Genomic DNA, 17,644 nt, shown 5'->3' with positions numbered 1-17,644 from the left:
GTCTTAGTTTTAAATAGTTCATTGCTAGAGCTTCAGTTTCTATCTCAGTGAAACCCAGTTGAGATAATCGCACAGTAACACAGTCAGAGATAAAGAAGAACAGCTGCTAGAAAAAAGACAGGAACCCTAGTCAGTCCTCCTCATGGTCACTTGGTCAGTTGACTTTATTATGCACACACAGAAAAACAGAAGCAAATGAGATTGGCTAACAAGTGTGCTGATGGCCTTCTTTAAAGTGATTTATATCCACAGATTCAGGCTCTTGAGTTTAGACTGATAAATATAGAAAAGTACATTTATTAGAATATAACCATAAGAATACAAATAAAGTGAGGAATTAAAAATTATTAGTGAGTACAGAATTTGTATCAATCCATAATTGTATCAGCCTAATTTCTTTCCTCCTTGGAAACTAATCTACATTTTCTACTTTAATACTATTTAAAAATGCCTTTAAAAATTATTTATTAAATAGTTTGTGTCCCCCCAGTTACCTTTATCAGTTAACCTTTGTATGAAACTTAGATTGCATTCAATTTCCTATTCTTTTTCCTCCAAAGCTCCTATTATATGTAGTTTAGTTTATACTACTCACGGGTTTTAGGAAAAGAAAATACTATCCACTTTCATAGCTCTATATTGATGTTTTTTAAAACCTAGATTTTCTGTTTTATGCATTTTTCTCTTTTTTAAAAAAATATTTATGCCTTCCTTTTTTTTTTTTTTTTGGCAGCAAAATTGATAGAATCTGGAAGCACTCTGAGAAGATTAAAAAGAGTTCTCAAAATCTCCCTCATAAATTAGTTTAAGTTCTTATTCCAGGATTATATGAGAATAGGCCAAATTTTCAACTGCCAAAGACGTTTACCAGATCCCTGGCACTTGATTTAGGAAAACTGGGAAAAATTTATTTTTGTGAAAATAAATATTTCTATCTTAAGTCTGGTTTTGAAGGATGAAGAAAGTGGGGAATTAAATGAACATTTTTTTTTGAATACCTGTTCTTAGTCAGGCCCTGTGCCCTGGATACTTTCATATACATTCTCATATAGTCTCACACAGCCATGTGAGGGGCTGGAATCCTGTCAAGCAGGGATTTAATGAATTCCCGAAAATTACTTAATTTATGGATATTGTAAATGGAATTGAAACCTAGGATCTCTAAGTTCTGTCCTTTTCACTACCTATGAGCTTTCTTGTCCTCTGTTGGCTGAAAGAAATAGACTCAGGCTCTTGGTTTTCTCATTTTTGTGATAACTCAATTGTTACTTCTTCAGGGCGGTCTTCTCTTAACCTAACACTTGTCAGACTTTCCACTCTGACGTACCCTCCTCTTGAAATTCTTTAATAATATTGTCTTTTGCACCAGACTCTGAACTCGTTGAAGTCAAGGCCATATCTGGTTTTGCTTATTATATTCCCAGTGCCTGGTGTATAGAAGAGACAATAAATTATCTGTTGAGTAGTAGTATGGGTGAACCTACACATATGCACAATGGGAAATACTGCTATAGTGTTCAGTGCAGATTTTATAGTGTGAAGGATTTTGCAAATCTCTGATTATTTGAATTATTGAGAAGGGAAATGGCCAGAAAGTTTGTTCCTCACAACTTAGGAAAATTTCAACTGATGCTTTTGTCTTTTTTTTTTTCCTTTTTTTAAAGTCCATTGTCCACATTGCTATTGGAGCATTCTAAAACACAAATTTCAAAAACTGCTGTCTGGCTCATTTGTGTCTGGCCACCTCCTTAGGTGGCTTGTAAGCATGCCCTTCTTTTCTGGCCTTATCTCCTACTATTCTCCCTCACCTTCTGACCACACTTCTGAGAGGTGCCTTGCATTGATCTTCCATGATGCTACTCTTGTCAACTCTCATTTCCTGAAGAGCTAACTCTGTAATCCAAGTGACTTCCTCAACCTCCCTAAGCAGTTACTTGCTTTTTGTTCTTACTGTTCTTTATACACCATGTAGAATTTGTAATCTCCTGACCTCGTTTAGTCTGCCTCCCTCGTTTGATTGGTAACATAGAAGAAAGGCCTTGTTGCTCAGTCTTGCATTTCTCACTTTTGCACTCCTCCAGCAGAACAGCACAGATTAAAACAAAACTGAAACCTGACATGGTGTCAGCTACCTGTCTGTTTAGAGAATGGATTCCTGTGATAGACCTGAGTTGATCAGTTGGTATGCTACTTCTATCTGAAACTCTTACAAATACAGGAATTGGGGATAGAAAGTGAGAAGGACTAGCTCAAGATATGAGAAAATGGAAACTGAGCACCTTGAGAGTGGGGAGGATTCATTTGTTTTGAATTCTTAATGTCTGAGATAGATGCTTAGTAACTGAAGGAACCAAGCTGAAGATGGCCTAAGAGCTGGTGTGCTGAGGGGGGACCACAGAGTCAGAGCTCTTCCTTGATTCATGTGAGTCCATTATTTGGGCATGATTTTTAAATTCTATCTGTAATTTGGGTTCTTTAGCAAATTTCCATTTTTGAAGATCCCCACTCTCCCCACCCTCGATCCCATATTTTAATTACTTATGGACTGGTGTTTTTAAAAAATCTCATTTTTATGTTTATTTTCTTATTTCTGACCTTTTAATGTTGCAACTGACATTAAGTTAGAATTTTCTGGATTAAGCTGCTGGTTTTGGACATTGTATCTGTTGGAGCCCAGACACAAAAACATCTTAAAGTTGCGTACTTTCCTCAAAAAATCATTAAACATGAGATATATTGTACATGGCAAATAAAATTCAAACTTGCTTAGTGTGTTATAGTTTATGAATTATAGTCAGCTATTTTTTTTTCTGAAAATGAGAAAGGCTACTTGTACCTTAATGTCTATAGCAAGAATTATAAAGGCTTTGCCTACCTGCCAAGTGTTGACATATTTTATTAAATTATAAGTAGTAGGGTTTAAAAAAAAACCTTTCATAGGAATAGATGAAATCAAATTTTGGAATGAATTTGTATTCTCAATTATGAGTCTTCATACAGCCAAAGAATACATGACTTTTCAGAATAGGATGTTGTGAATTTTATAAAATGAACTGAGTATTGACTGAAATAAAATTTATACGCTTGAAACACGTTTTGGGTGGATGTTGTAGACTCTTTTCAACATGATTTTTTTCTTTTGGTTTTTAAAGACCTGGATTCTTTTTGATGTTTGTATGATCTTTCTTCAACAGGGCAATCTCCTGTAGTTGGGCTTGATGAAAGTCAATGGTATATTATTTGTTTAATACAGCCACAGTCCTTACTGAACAGTGGGGATTTTTCCTTTCCTGCTGCCATTTCCCCCCACCCCCGCCCTCCACCCTGCCACACCTCCTCCCCTCCCCCAACCAGCAAATGCAGGGGCAGCAGCTGTTCAGGTTTTAGTAGATTCTGATAAGACCAGTTTATCCTAGCAAACAGTTGTTAGCAATAGTTTGAAGCAAGCATGAATGTTCAACACTTCTTTTAGGACAGGGTGGCACAAGACTACTAAATTGTGAGTCAGGACAGTAGTGCTGTGAGCTTCGAGTGGGCAGAAGAAAAGGGGAGCAGAGGACTTGCCTTCTAATGAAGAAGCAGAATTCTGGACTGCCTTGTACAGATGAGTAACAAGAGGTATATGGCTGACACTTCTGTTTTCTGTTTTCAACAGTGCCTCCTCCAATAGACATGTAAAGAATTCAATTTGTGCATTATAGGTTTTATTGTCTTTAAAGTGATTTATGTCCTTATATCTGCATTATTGCCCACAAGATACTGCCCTCTGTTAGGAGGGCTGTGCTATCTAATTTTTTAGACCTTTGTCTTCATTAGTACAGCAATTTTAGCTTGTGATCATTGTGCTAGCCCTCACTGATAAGCTAAGACACTGCAAGATTCATGGTGCTGACATCTAACCTTGCTACTGGCTTCTTGACCCTTCTGCTTCCAAAACATGGGTTCATTTTTTTTTTTTTTTAACCCAAGGTAGAACTCTATCTATTTTTTACACACATTGTGGGCAGTTTAAAGGTTGGTCAGAATCAAATATTGTGCTTTCAAATTTGATAATGTATGAGTACAGAAGGATGACCTTTGATACATGGTTATATATCAACATGACATGAGCAGTAAATGCAGCAATTACCTCATTGAAATGGTACTTTAGTTTTCATCTTCAGAGCAATTACTGCAAAAAGAAAACAATGCATTTAAGTTCTTATTATAACATTTACAAAATAAGTATCTTTGGAAACAGCCCTAATTTATGAACTTATTTTCAATATGAGTTTGATGTTCATAGGATGAAATAGTTGACTATCAAAAGATCTTGACATGATAATGTTAGGCAGGTTTCTGTAAATCTACTTTGTGTTTTATAAATACATGATTTTTCAAAAGGATTAAATGCTGCTTCTGTACAAGAGGTTTACCATTTGTGGTTTGAAACGTGCCCAGTGGCCATCTAAAGGAGTATTTAGTGGTGATAAGGATCTTTATGATATGATCATACACAGCTGCATGTAGCTTCTACCACTATTTATGGGATTGTTGCCCCAGTGTGTTAATTCAAATATTCATTTCTCCATTAATGAGTGCCTCCTGTGTGTCAGGCACTGGAGATGTAGAATGAGTGTGACATGGACCCTACTCAGGGAGTTCATTGTCTACTCAATGGTTAATCTAATAGGTCTTAAGTTCTACCTTAAGTCTCAAGATGAAGAAGCAGTAAGTTGACTTCGTAAGTCCTAAGTGAAGTATTCATAGGACTTAAAAAGTTAGGAGACCAGGTTTGCATTTTGACTCAGCCAATTTCCAGTAGTACGACCTTGTGGGGAAATTAGGTAATGTCTCTAAACCTTCGTTTCCTTGACTATTGAGAAATGATATGTGATGCATAGAGCTGCTGTGAAAATTAAATAGGGAAAGTCGACTAGAATGGGAAACTTCCTTTTCTACTTCCTATCCTTTCTTTATCTCTTCCTATACCTCTCATCCAGTTTACTGTTTCTCTATAAATTTCTCTCTTTCTGGTATAGAGGTTGTTAACAAGGATCCAGGGAGTCCAAGGGCCTCTGGAAATTTTCTGCAGAATTTTATGTGTGTATGTGCACATTTTTCTAGGAAGAGAATACATAACTTTCATCTAATTTTCAAAGGGGATCACAAGTCAGTAGAGCAGGAATGCTGCAGCTCTCTTCTGAGAGAATAGCTAACTACCAAAGATACTAGTGAACATTAATGTTTAATAATATTAAAAAAACAACAACAGTTGAACCTCAAGATCCTTTTCTTCGGGCATTAGAGAATCCATCAAATTATCCCCATGGCCAGAAGCTATATGTGAGGTACAAAGCAGCAGTGCCGCAGCAGTGCCGCAGCAGTGGCAAAATTAGTATAAAAATGGAACTGAAGTTCAGTGTGTGAGTCTTGCATGTTTTAAGATTGCTGATAGCTTTATCAGTGATCACTTTTAGACATGGGAATTGCTTAAAACTCATCAGGTTAGTGAGATTGCATTTTGAAAATAAGATAGGGGTATTGTAAGGAATCACAAGGTATCTTACTGGTTTTGATGTTATAAAGTTTCACCACCCTACCCCAAACAGCTACTTGTTCCCTCTCCTCAACCCAGGAACTTCCTGCTTATGAAATGATGTCATAAAATTAGCTTTTCACCAATACTTGTCTGTCTGCCTCTCTTGGTTTTTAATATAGGAAATCTAAAGTACAATGATCAAAATTTTAAAAGCTATTTTCTCTGCATTCTATCACTGTAATACATCAACTGCTTTCTCTTCCTTAGGTTCCCTTTCACTCTTTAGACCTTTTAGCTTATGTATGTGCTTTATAAATTGATAGAAACACAGTTGCATTCTTTATTGTGTTTTGCCTGTGCTGGGTATTCACAGCCTTTTCTCTAGTTGCGGTGAGCGCGGCTTCTCACTGCGGTGGCTTCTCTTCTCGCGGAGCATCGGCTCTAGGGCGCACAGGCTCCGGTAGTTGTGGCTCCTGGGCTCCAGAGCATAGACGCAGTAATTGTGGCACATGAGCTTAGTTGCTCTGTGGCACCTGGGATCTTCCTGGATGGATAAGGGATGGAAGCTGTGTCTCCTGCATTGGCAGGTGGATTCTTTACCACTAAGCCACCCGGGAAGCACCCCCCGCCCCGTCCCCACGCAGTTGTATTCTTAAACCAAATTGTGAGCAAGAGGCTCTCTGTGGTGTTTCACTTGTTTAGCTTTTCTCACATGAACTGTTATGAAAATCTTGAGTCAATTATTGACCACTCCATAGCACCTGAAGCCATGGGCATTGGGCATTTAGTCACTGGGAAGAGGTTTGAACCCTTAACCCTTTACAGGCCATGAACAGCTGTCAAGTGGTAATGAGTTTTTCCTTTATACTCAAGCAAAAGCAGGCCGAAGGCTTGAATGCCTGGTTTTACTCGTTTCCCTATCATCTCTACTTACCTTAAGTTTGAGTTTGTAGATTTGCTTTGTAGGTCTAAACCTATTGCATTTTCAAGTGAGTTTCATCCCAGAATTAATTATGACAGTGAAAAAAAGTAGATGATCAAAATGTTCAGGAGTGGGCAAGTTTTTATATAATGCATTTAAATATTTTTGAAGTATTTTTAATAATGAAAGAAAATACTCAAGATTTGACATTAAGAGAAACATGGATATAAAGTTACAAGGTGTATATACAGTCTGGTCTTATATACAAGTATATGAAAATAAAACTATATAAATATAGATCTATCTATAAATAGATACAGATGTATGAGAGGGAGGGGTTTATACAAATATAACATTTTAACTGATTATATTGGGTTGTAGTATGTGTTACTCTGTTTTTTCATCTTTTCCCCCAAACTTTCCCAAACTGAATATCAAGAATGTGCATTACTTTTAGAAAGTCTAATTTTTAAATAAAAAATCTAGAGTAATGAGTTCCAACAAATCACTGTTTTACAGAAAGATTTTTAATTCAAGTTAATAGTTCTGTCATTCCCAAATTCAGAACATTTTTGTATGTGCAAATTCTGGGGAAACAGTTCATTTTCAAAAAAGGCAGAGAAAAAAGTGAGTTTATCTGGACAGTAAAATTATAGAGACCTCTGTTAAGTTACTTTGGAATAAAGAAAAGAAATGGATGTTTTATAAAAAATATGGAGTTAGAAATTAGGAAAGAATCTGAGAAACTTAGATTTTTTTTTCTTTCAGCAGCTTGAATAAAGTGCTCTCCGCCTATGTAGAATGGTTTGGAAGCCCTGGTATATCTACATATTTTCTCCTGCTTCCTTTATTTGCACAAAGCCATACACAGCTCTGGAGAAGGCAATGGCACCCCACTCCAGTACTCTTGCCTGGAAAATCCCATGGGCGGAGGTAGGGTGCAGTCCATGGGGTCGCTAAGAGTCGGACACGACTGAACGACTTCACTTTCACTTTTCACTTTTATGCATTGGAGAAGGAAATCGCAACCCACTCCACTGTTCTTCCTTGGAGAATCCCAGGGACAGGGGAACCTGGTGGGCTGCTGTCTATAGGGTCGCACAGAGTCGGACATGACTGAAGTGACTTAGCAGTATACACAGCTCATTAATTCCTTTAATTAAGAGGAATGAATCAAAAGGTTTTTGTCTTCTAATAAGTAGTTGCTTTATTTTTATGTAATATGACACCATAATCTTTAATCTTCCCTTAATATATTTCTTTGGAAATCTCACAAGTTATGGAGACGGCTTCTTATGGATGGTTACATAAGTTCCTGAAACTGGGTTCTGATAAAGATTTAGAAATAATCACAAATACAGAATACAGTGATGTATCTTAGTGCAGATTGCTCTAGAATCATCATATGATAGCAGTTATAGCAAAATCTGACTCAAGCTTCCCAAATTGAGAATTTGTGGCAATTTGTGAGAGAGATGAGAATGAATTTCATGATTTAGAGAATTAGATAGGTAAATTTATAATACATTTAGAGCTTTGTAGAAATATTTACTTTTTGGGTAGTTATTTTAAATGTCTGTTTATGTATAGCAGTGTACCTGGAGGAGGCCCCTCTGATGTGCTGGTTTTCTACTAGGGAAACTGTAATTGACTGAAAGTTTAATATATATACAACCTGCTATAAGACATCATATATGTACAGTGTAATTTGATCCTTAGAAGAATTCTTTGAAATAGAAAATTATCTCCATTCTTTAGATAAGGAAATTGAGGTTCCAGGAAATTCAGTAACGTATCAAAGGTCACACAGCTGATAAGTGGCAAACACAGGATTTGAACCTAGATTGATCCATAAATGAATCTTCCCTGGTGGCTCATAGGGTAAAGAGTCTGCCTGCAGTGTAGAAGACCTGGGTTCAATCCCTGGGTCAGGAAGGTCTCCTGGAAAAGGAAATGGCAACCCACTCCAGTATCCTTGCCTGGAAAATTCCGTGGACAGAGGAGCCTGGCAGGCTATAGTCCATGCGGTCACAAAGAGTCAGACATGACTGAGCGACTTCACTTGATCCACAAATGTTTCACTATATTGCACCACTTCCAGTCTTACCTATTTGTTCAAATTTACTTTTTACCAGCAATATTCTCTTTACTTTGTATACATTAAAGTGATTAAAATATCCTGTAAAAATGTTCCATAGTAATACTCTGAGGGAAATCTTGAAGACTTCTTTTGGTAAGATGAACACTCCTTGGGTTGTCCAGATTTTGTGAGACAGTATTGGAGATGTTACTATTATTTTAGAGGCTAAAAAAGAATATGGTACTGCTTGCTGGCTCCTCCTCTGCTTAGTTAGGGGCAGTATGCATTCTTTCTGCTTTCACTGTTAGCTCTGCCTTTTTTGTGCTACCATACAGAGTTGAGTTGATTCATGACAAAAAACAGAAAAGGTGATTACTAGTCGCTCTGTACATGAATTACCTTTCTATTCTTGGTATTATGTGAATTTCTAAAACCAACATTCAAATTCCTTGATTCTGTGCCATTTAAAAAATTGTCTTCCCATTGAGATTTTTAGTGAAAGCACTGAGAAATATTAAAAAAAAGATGTCTATCAAAATCTTTTTCTGAGTACATGTCAAATGCTTATTTGATAAGGATGAATATTTCTTCCTGGATCTCACTATCACTGAGGGACTAATTGTCTCTTACATAACTTCAACTCTCACTTAGAATAGTGCTTGGCAAGCAGTATGTTCTTCATGAGTGTTTGCTGAACTGGAATTGTTTCTTAGCAGGACACTGTGCCTCTGATATAGATTATCTTCTTATCATCTCTGAAATTTAATATTTTTGAATGAAATGAAGAAACCTTGATTTTGAATTTCTTTGTGCCTCTAGGTCTTCAACTGATGCCAGGGAGGGAAGGGTATGGACTGCTGCTGTCCACAGCTCCCACACCTTGGATTTTACCTGGAGATCTAGGCGCTGATGACCAGCTGCCTTTCTCTGTTTAACCTTTGGTTCCATGCACTGGCCTCACGAAGGACCTCACATTAGTCAGCTGCCTTTCTAGGCCCTTTCCCCCTCCTTCCTCTCCCTTTCTTCTGTGATCATCCTTTGCTGACCTGCATCCCCAGGACTTTGCATGTCCTATTCTATTGAATTTGGGGTATCAGCTTTCCCCTAGTCCTTTATGGATTTTGCATGTAGTTTTCATGACTCTGATTCTTATGTGTAATTCATGCACTGTGATGTTCCTATTCACAAAGAATATGCTTTCTACAGACTTCTACTAACACATGTTGCTGTTAGACATTATCACCAGATGTTTGGGAAGGCAGGTGAGGAAGTAGTTCTGGGCTGTAAGACTCAGGCCCTCCCAGGAGAGTTAGGAGGAAGTGGGACGTCCTGTTGCTTCCAGTCACTTTAATAGACCCGGCCTTTTGATGTTTCCCAAGAGTAATCTGAGGCCATCTCCATCAGCTTTCACAGGATGTGACCTCTCTCCTAGCAGCCTAGGGAGTGCTGGTTTTCACGCTATATTCCACAAATCCCCTAGACTCCACAGGTCCTGTCATTCCTCAAACATTTGACTTATCTCCTAATGTGGATGTGTAGTAACTTAAAAAAATGTATACACAATGTATTTAACAATTTTTAACACTGAAGCCCACTAATTTGTGTTCTCAGTGATGGAATGATTTCATAATACATAAATGTTGTAAATTAGAATTTATAAAATTCATTTGTAACAGATATTGGCAGTCTCTGTGGGCGGTCTTTAATCTCACTCCATGCTGTTCAGACATGAGCTCTGTACTTCTCTCAGATTGCAGCCCTTCTCATCTCTCCTCTGGGTTATTTGTAACAGCCACTCATTCACTTTACTCACAATCCATTCCTAGCAGCAGCCAAAGTAAGCCTATTAGGAGGGTGTGATGACTCCTCTACTCAAAAACTTTCCCATATTTTCCCATCCTTTTGTCCCAGGTGTCACTAGTGGTGAAGAACCTGCCTGCCAATGCAAGAGTTCGATCCCTGGGTTGGCAAGATCCCATGGAGGTGAGGATGGCAACCCACTCCAGTATTCTTGCCTGGAGAATCCCATGGGCAGAGGAGCCTGGCAGGGTACATAGGGTTGAGACCGAAGCGACTTAGCATGCGTATCATTGTTTTGTTTTTTAATTGAGATATAATTGACACGTAGCATTGTATAAGTTTACAATGTACAATGTGTTGATTTGATATAAACTGTAAAATGATTACCACTATACTGTTAGCTACTTTTCCATCCTATCAAATGGTTACCATTTCTTTTTGTGGTGAGAAAGTTAAGATCTACTCTCTTAGCAATGTTCTAGCATATGATACAGCATCATTAGCTACAGTCACCATGCTGTGCATTAGATCCCCCAAATTGTTCATCTATCTCTGGAAGTGTATAACCTTTGACCATTATCTCCTCATTTCTCCCGCCATCCCCAAACCCTGGTAACAACCACTCTACTCTCTGTTTCTCTGAGTTTGTCTTTTTAAGACTGTCTATTAGGTGATATCATACAGTATTTGTCTTTCTCTGGCTTATTTCACTTAGAACAGTGCCCTCAGGGTCCATTCATGTTGTAAAGGGCAGGATTTCTTCCCATTTATGGGTGGATGATATTCCATTGTGTATATAACACATCATATTTGTCCATTCATCTGTGACAGGCATTGAGGTCCATAGTTTAGGTCCACAGTTCTCCATATTACCTAGAGTAAAAGCCCAAGACATTGCAATGGCTTATAAAGTCGTACACTACCTGCCCTCACCCCTGCTTGATGTTCCTGTTCTAATTATCCCATCTCTTTTTGGCTTTGCTGCCTTCCTTGGTCTTCCTCCAACATGCCAGCCATACTCCTGCCTCAGAACGTTTTTTTTCTTAATGGTCCTTCTGTCTTAAACATTTTTGCTTAGCTGGACACTCCAACCCCAGGTCTTTACTCAAATATCAACCTGCCTTCCCTAACCTGACAGCACCTTCCTTAAAATATCCCTCCATTCCCTTTCCTGCTTTTTTTCTTCTATTAAAATGGTCTAAAACTTCTCTATTGTCATTAACATTCAATAGCAGTATTATCACCATCTAATGTATTATATATTTGGCATCTTCATTTTGCAATTCTTCCCCCTGTAGAAAGTAATCCATGTTGCCAGAAATATCTGAATGTTTTGTTCCCTGCTATATTCCCTGTAGATAGCAGTTGGTAGTTATCAATAAATATTTATGTTCTCTAGGAATAATCCACGAGCCCCAGAACATTAGTAAATAAACTAGATTTTTCTGGGAATTTGCAGGGGGAGATGGATAAGATGGTTTATGTCCAAGGGGGAGATTCTCCTTTCAATTACTCCTTTCCTGAGAGTAGAGACCAAATTGTTTTGACTTGAGAGATGCTCTTCCTGGATATCACTATAAATAGATGCTTTTTAGGTCAGTACAACATATAATCAAGCAGATTAAGTGATAATGTTTATGAGGATCTGAGAGTGAGATGTGCCATAATGTACAAGTCAACTGGATTTTGGAGGAAAAAGGATTTATGAAAATTCTTTTTAACATTATCTGAAATGCAATGATCTAGATAAGCTAAATAAGTATTTTTCCTCTATTTTTCCTAACCCCCAACTACCAACTACCTCCCTCATCTCCATCCCCATCCCCCAGCTGATGAAGTAAAGCCAAACTTATTGTCCAAATGGTGGATTACCTAAGTCATTTGCTTTTACCTCATGACTTATCTTGGAGAAGGAAATGGCAACCCACTCCACTATTCTTGCCTAGAGTATCCTTTGGACACAGGAGTCTGGTGGGCTGCTGTCCATGGGGTCATGCAGAGTCGGATACAACTGAAGCGACCTAGCATGCATGCATGTACTGGAGAAGGAAATGGCAATCCACTCCAGTATTCTTGCCTGGAGAATCCAAGGGGCAGAGGAACCTGGTGGGCTGCTGTTTATGGGGTTGCACAGAGTCGGACACGACTGAAGCGACTTAGCAGCAGCAGCATGCCTTTTCTGTTTATAGGCTTTTGGCCAATTCTGTTGTTCCCCACCTGGAATGGCAATATGAAAACAATTAAGGTAATTAACATTATCACTTATGGTAAAAAGTTGGGTGGGGAAGAAAACAATTATTGACTAAAAGGAAATTTGAAGGGTATGCATAGATTGTCTCTCCATGTATTTTGTTAGCACATATAATTGGTAGCAATATTAAGGCATTAAAAATATTTACTTCCTGGTTTGCATTATTAGCTCATATGTATTTCATTAACACACATGAGCAAGAGTGATACATAGCAACAAGTGAGCTTTCTTTACCAGCCATTGTGCAAAGTTAGCATGAAGCTATTTTTAAGGCTGATCTACTAGTATATGTAAATGTAAACACCTCTGTATGCTCTGGTGACATCTTTAAGTGATTGAAAGCTCGGCATGAAAGTTGTGTCCAGCCTAAAGACCACTCTCAGTTAAAAGGTTAATCTTTTTAATAGTTAAATAGGCTGCCCTCTCAGACACATCTCAGAGAAGAGAATTTATTAGGTATAATCTCGTTGGGTATGCAAGGTAAATAACCTCATTAAAACTAAAATGTGAAGGAGATGCAGTACTATTCAAATAGGGCAAAAAGGGGCCAACAAAGTAAAACAAAAAGCAGTTATGGAAAGTCAACCACTGCTCTTGTTTTGTGTTTCATATTTTGTGCTGAATAAGCAGATTAAAAGGGTGAACTGCTTAGCATTAAGAAGAGCCTAAAGGAAAAAGGCCTAGGTAAATTCTTTTGGTGAAAAAGCAACAGATTAAAGCATAGCCTGTTGGCCATGCATTAGCTGAATAATCTCAAAGAGTGGAAATGCTGGTTTCCATGAGTGTTCTTCAAAGGGCTATAAATGAAGTGATCCTTCCTGGTTCTAAAACCCTAATAGACCTTGAACACTTGTTTTCCCAAAGCATGGGTACCCCTGATGGATGACTTGACTGTCTTTTTATTTGACTAAGCTCCCTTGTTATGTTGGAATTTCAAGATCATTATTTCTCTATGAAAAATTCCTCTTCCACGTAAGGTACTGAGCAATGCCCTAGAACTAGAATCTCTCTCAGTTGTGTCTGACTCTTTGTGGCCCCATGGACTGTAGCTGCCAGGTTCCTCTGCCCACGGGATTTTCCAGGCAAGAATACTGAAGAGGGGTGCCGTTTCCTACTCCAGGGCATCTTCCTGACCCAGGGATTGAAACTAAGTCTCTTGCACCTCCTGCATTGGCAGGCGGATTCTTTACCACTTGCACCACCTGGGAAACCCTTTGGTATCCTACCTATCAGTATCTACACTTATTGTCATCTATTTCATCTGTTTTGTTATTGTTTTTAGTTGCTCAGTCATATCTGACTCTTTTATACCAGGGACTAACCCTCCGGGCTCTGTGGGATTTCCCATGGAGAAATTTCCCATGGAGTGGTCCATGGGATTTCCCAGGCAAGAATACTGGAGTGGGTTGCCATTTCCTTCTCCAGGGGGTCTTTCTGACCCAGGGATTGAAGCCGCATCTCCTACATTGGCAGGTGGATTCTTTACTGGTGAGCCACCAGGGAAGCCCTATTGTGGTTTACCTACAGTTTTTCCAGGGGAATCTGTAGTGGTTCTAAAATAAGAATTTGCTTTTATGCAACTGGTATTTAGGACAATGAGGCCAGTATAACTCAGAAGTCATGTTGGTCATACATGATTTCCCTCAGATTATTAATGTTTTGCATCACTAAACAATAGCAGCTGAATGCAGCAAGTTAGAAGAACATAGAATATAGAAAGTAAAAGTGTTAGTTGCTCAATTGTGTCTGACTCTTTGCAACCTCGCGGACTGTAGCCTGCCAGTCTCCTCTGTCCATGGAAATCTCCAAGGCAAGTATACTGGAGTGGGGAGCCATTCCTTTCTCCAGGGGAACTTCTCGACCCAAGGATCTAACAGTGGTCTCTTGCACTGCAGACAGATTCTTTGCCATCTGAACCACCAGAGAAGCCCCATAGAAATAGGACCTACGGCCAAACTATGTTGAAAAGAAGACCAACCTGTGAACAGCTTGGCTATGTGCTTTGTCTTAGAAGTGCTGAGTGTGTGGTTCTCTCTGATCCTTGGGTATTTTGCTCTTGTCTCCTCAAATAAGCAGCCTCTGTCTTTTATTTTATCCCTTCTAGCAAGCTGTCTAGTTTCTCTCTCTCTTTTATTGTGGTAAAAAATATATATCTTTTTTTAAAAAGAGGTAAAAATTCCTGTGTTTACAGTAGTCTTTTAGGAAGTTAACTAGAGCTTTAAAAAAACTGAAAATATTTTTATTAGGTTTATTATTCTTTGTGTTGGTATTTTTATTACAAAGTTGCTTAAATTTGGAGTGGTTTGCTACTCCTTTTTTCCCTATAAATCCTGTGACTGCAGAATGCAAGTATCTTTTGAAACACATATATCTCTTAGTTGCTGCTGCTGCTAAGTTGCTTCAGTCATGTCCAACTCTGTGCGACCCCATAGACGGCAGCCCACCAGTCTCCCCCGTCCCTGGGATTCTCCAGGCAAGAACATGAGTGGGTTGCCATTTCCTTCTCCAATGCATGAAAGTGAAAAAGTGAAAGTGAAGTCGTTCAGTCGTGTCCAACTCTTAGCGACCCCATGGACTGCAGCCTACCAGGCTCCTCCGTCCATGGGATTTTCCAGGGAAGAGTACTGGAGTGGGGTGCCATTGCCTTCTCCACTCTTATAGCAGAAGAGCCTTTATTTCATTTTCTTAACGCATGTTGCATGGATGTCATAAGTGATCATGTTCAGAACTTGTCCTAGGAAGCTACACTAAGGTTGGAGCTGCTGCTGCTGCTGCTAAGTTGCTTAGGATCACCTATAAAGAACATAGCAGGAAGAAGTCCCAAGATCAGCCAGGAGACGTGCTGAAGTTTTTTTTTTTTTAATTGATTTATTTTTAAATTGAAAGCTAATTGCTTTACAGAATTGTGTTGGTTTCTGCCAAACATCAACATGAATCTTCTGAAGTTTTGTGGGTTCACAAGTGTCAAAGTTCGGAAGTCTCACAACTATCACTCTTGGTGCAATGTTCTTATTCCTCTGGCTTCTCCTATCCAATGAGTCAGTTCAGTTCAGTTGCTCAGTTGTGTGCGACTCTTTGCAACCCCATGGACTGCAGCATGGCAGGCCTCCCTGTCATCACCAACTCCCTGAGTTTACTCAAACTCATGTCCACTGAGTTGATGATGCCATCTAACCATCTCATCCTCTGTTGTCCCCTTTTCCTCCTGCCCTCAATCTTTCCCAGCATCAAGGTCTTTTCCAATGAGTTAACTCTTCACATGAGGTGGCTACACTATTGGAATTTCAGCTTCAGCATCAGTACTTTCAATAAGTATTCAGGACTGATTTCCTTTAGGATGGACTGGTTGGATCTCCTTGCAGTCCAAGGGACTCTCAAAAGTCTTCTCCAACACCACAGTTCAAAAGCATCAATTCTTTGGCACTCAGGTTTCTTTATAGTCCAGCTCTCACATCCATACATGACTACTGGGAAAACCAGAGCTTTGACTAGACGGACCTGTGTTGGCAAAGAAATGTCTCTGCTTTTTAATATGCTGTCTAGGTTGTTCATAACTTTTCTTCCAAGGAGCAAGCATCTTTTAATTTCATGGCTGCAGTCACCATCTGCAGTGATTTTGGAGCCCCCAAAGTCTGACACTGTTTCCATTGTTTCCCCATCTATTTGCTATAAAGTGATGGGACTAAATGCCATGCTCTTAGTTTTCTGAATGTCGAGTTTTAAGCCAACATTTTCGCTTTCCTCTCTCACTTTCGTCAAGAGGCTCTTTAGTTCTTCGTTTTCTGCCATAAGGGTAGTGTCATCTGCATATCTGAGGTTATTGATATTTCTCCTGGCAATCTTGATTCCAGCTTGTGCTTCATCTAGCGCAGCATTTCTCATGATGTACTCTGCATAGAAGTTAAATAAGCAGGGTGACAATATACAGCCTTGATGTTCTCCTTTCCCTATTTGGAACCAGTCTGTTGTTCCATGTCGAGTTCTAACTGTTGCATCCTGACCTGCATACAGATTTCTCAAGAGGCAAGTCAGGTGGTCTGGTGTTCCCATCTCTTGAAGAATTTTCCACAGTTTGTTGTGATTCACACAAAGGCTTTGGCATAGTCAATAAAACAGAAATAGATGTTTTTTTGGAATTCTCTTGCTTTTTCGATGATCCAGTGGATGTTGGCAATTTGATCTCTGGTTCCTCTGCGTTTTCTAAAACCAGCTTGAACATCTGGAAGTTCACGGTTCACATATTGCTGAAGCCTGGCTTGGATAATTTTGAGCATTACTTTGCTAGTGTGTGAGATGAGTGCTGTGAAAGTGCTGCACTCAGTACGCCAACAAATTTTGAAAACTCAGCTGTGGCCACAGGACTGGAAAAGGTCATTTTTCATTCCAATCCTAAAGAAAGGCAATGCCAAAGAATGCTCAAACTACTGCACAATTGCACTCATGTCACAAAGAGTTGGACATGACTGGGTGACTGAACTGAACTGAACTGACACTTATAGGGTGACTTCTCTGAACTTTTCTGCAACCAGTAAAAATATTTTTGGTGTCAAGAATATAGTTTGCTCAACACACAATGAAGCTCTTTTCTAAACCCTTTTCAGTTACAAAATAATCCTATATTTTCCAAGTGAAGTGAAGTGAAGTGAAGTGAAGTCGCTCAGTCGTGTCCAACTCTTTGCGACCCCGTGGACTGTAGCCCACCAGGCTTCTCCGTCCATGGGATTTTCCAGGCAAGAATACTGGAGTGGGTTACCATTTCCTTCTCCAGGGGATCTTGCGACCCAGGGATCGAACCCGGGTCTCCCGCATTGGAGGCAGATGCTTTAACCTCTTTTTTATTTCCATCTCCCTGCCCCTAGCCCTCCCCTGCACTCAGGCCTCTTGCTCTGTCCTGTGATGCTTTCAGTCACTACTAACTGGGAAGGTCACGTGGACATGATCTCATGGATGCTATTTCAGTTCAATAAACATATATTGAACACCTATGACATGTAGGGCATTCTGCAAAGCAGTTTCAGTTAAGTCTCCCAGATCAGAAATTGGTGTCTTAGAGACCTTTAAAAGGTAATG

Source organism: Capra hircus, chromosome 2 (assembly GCF_001704415.2).
Source record: "Capra hircus breed San Clemente chromosome 2, ASM170441v1, whole genome shotgun sequence".
NCBI lineage: Eukaryota > Metazoa > Chordata > Mammalia > Artiodactyla > Bovidae > Capra > Capra hircus.
The sequence above is the reverse complement of the archived record's forward strand: the minus strand, read 5'-3'. Positions refer to the sequence as shown.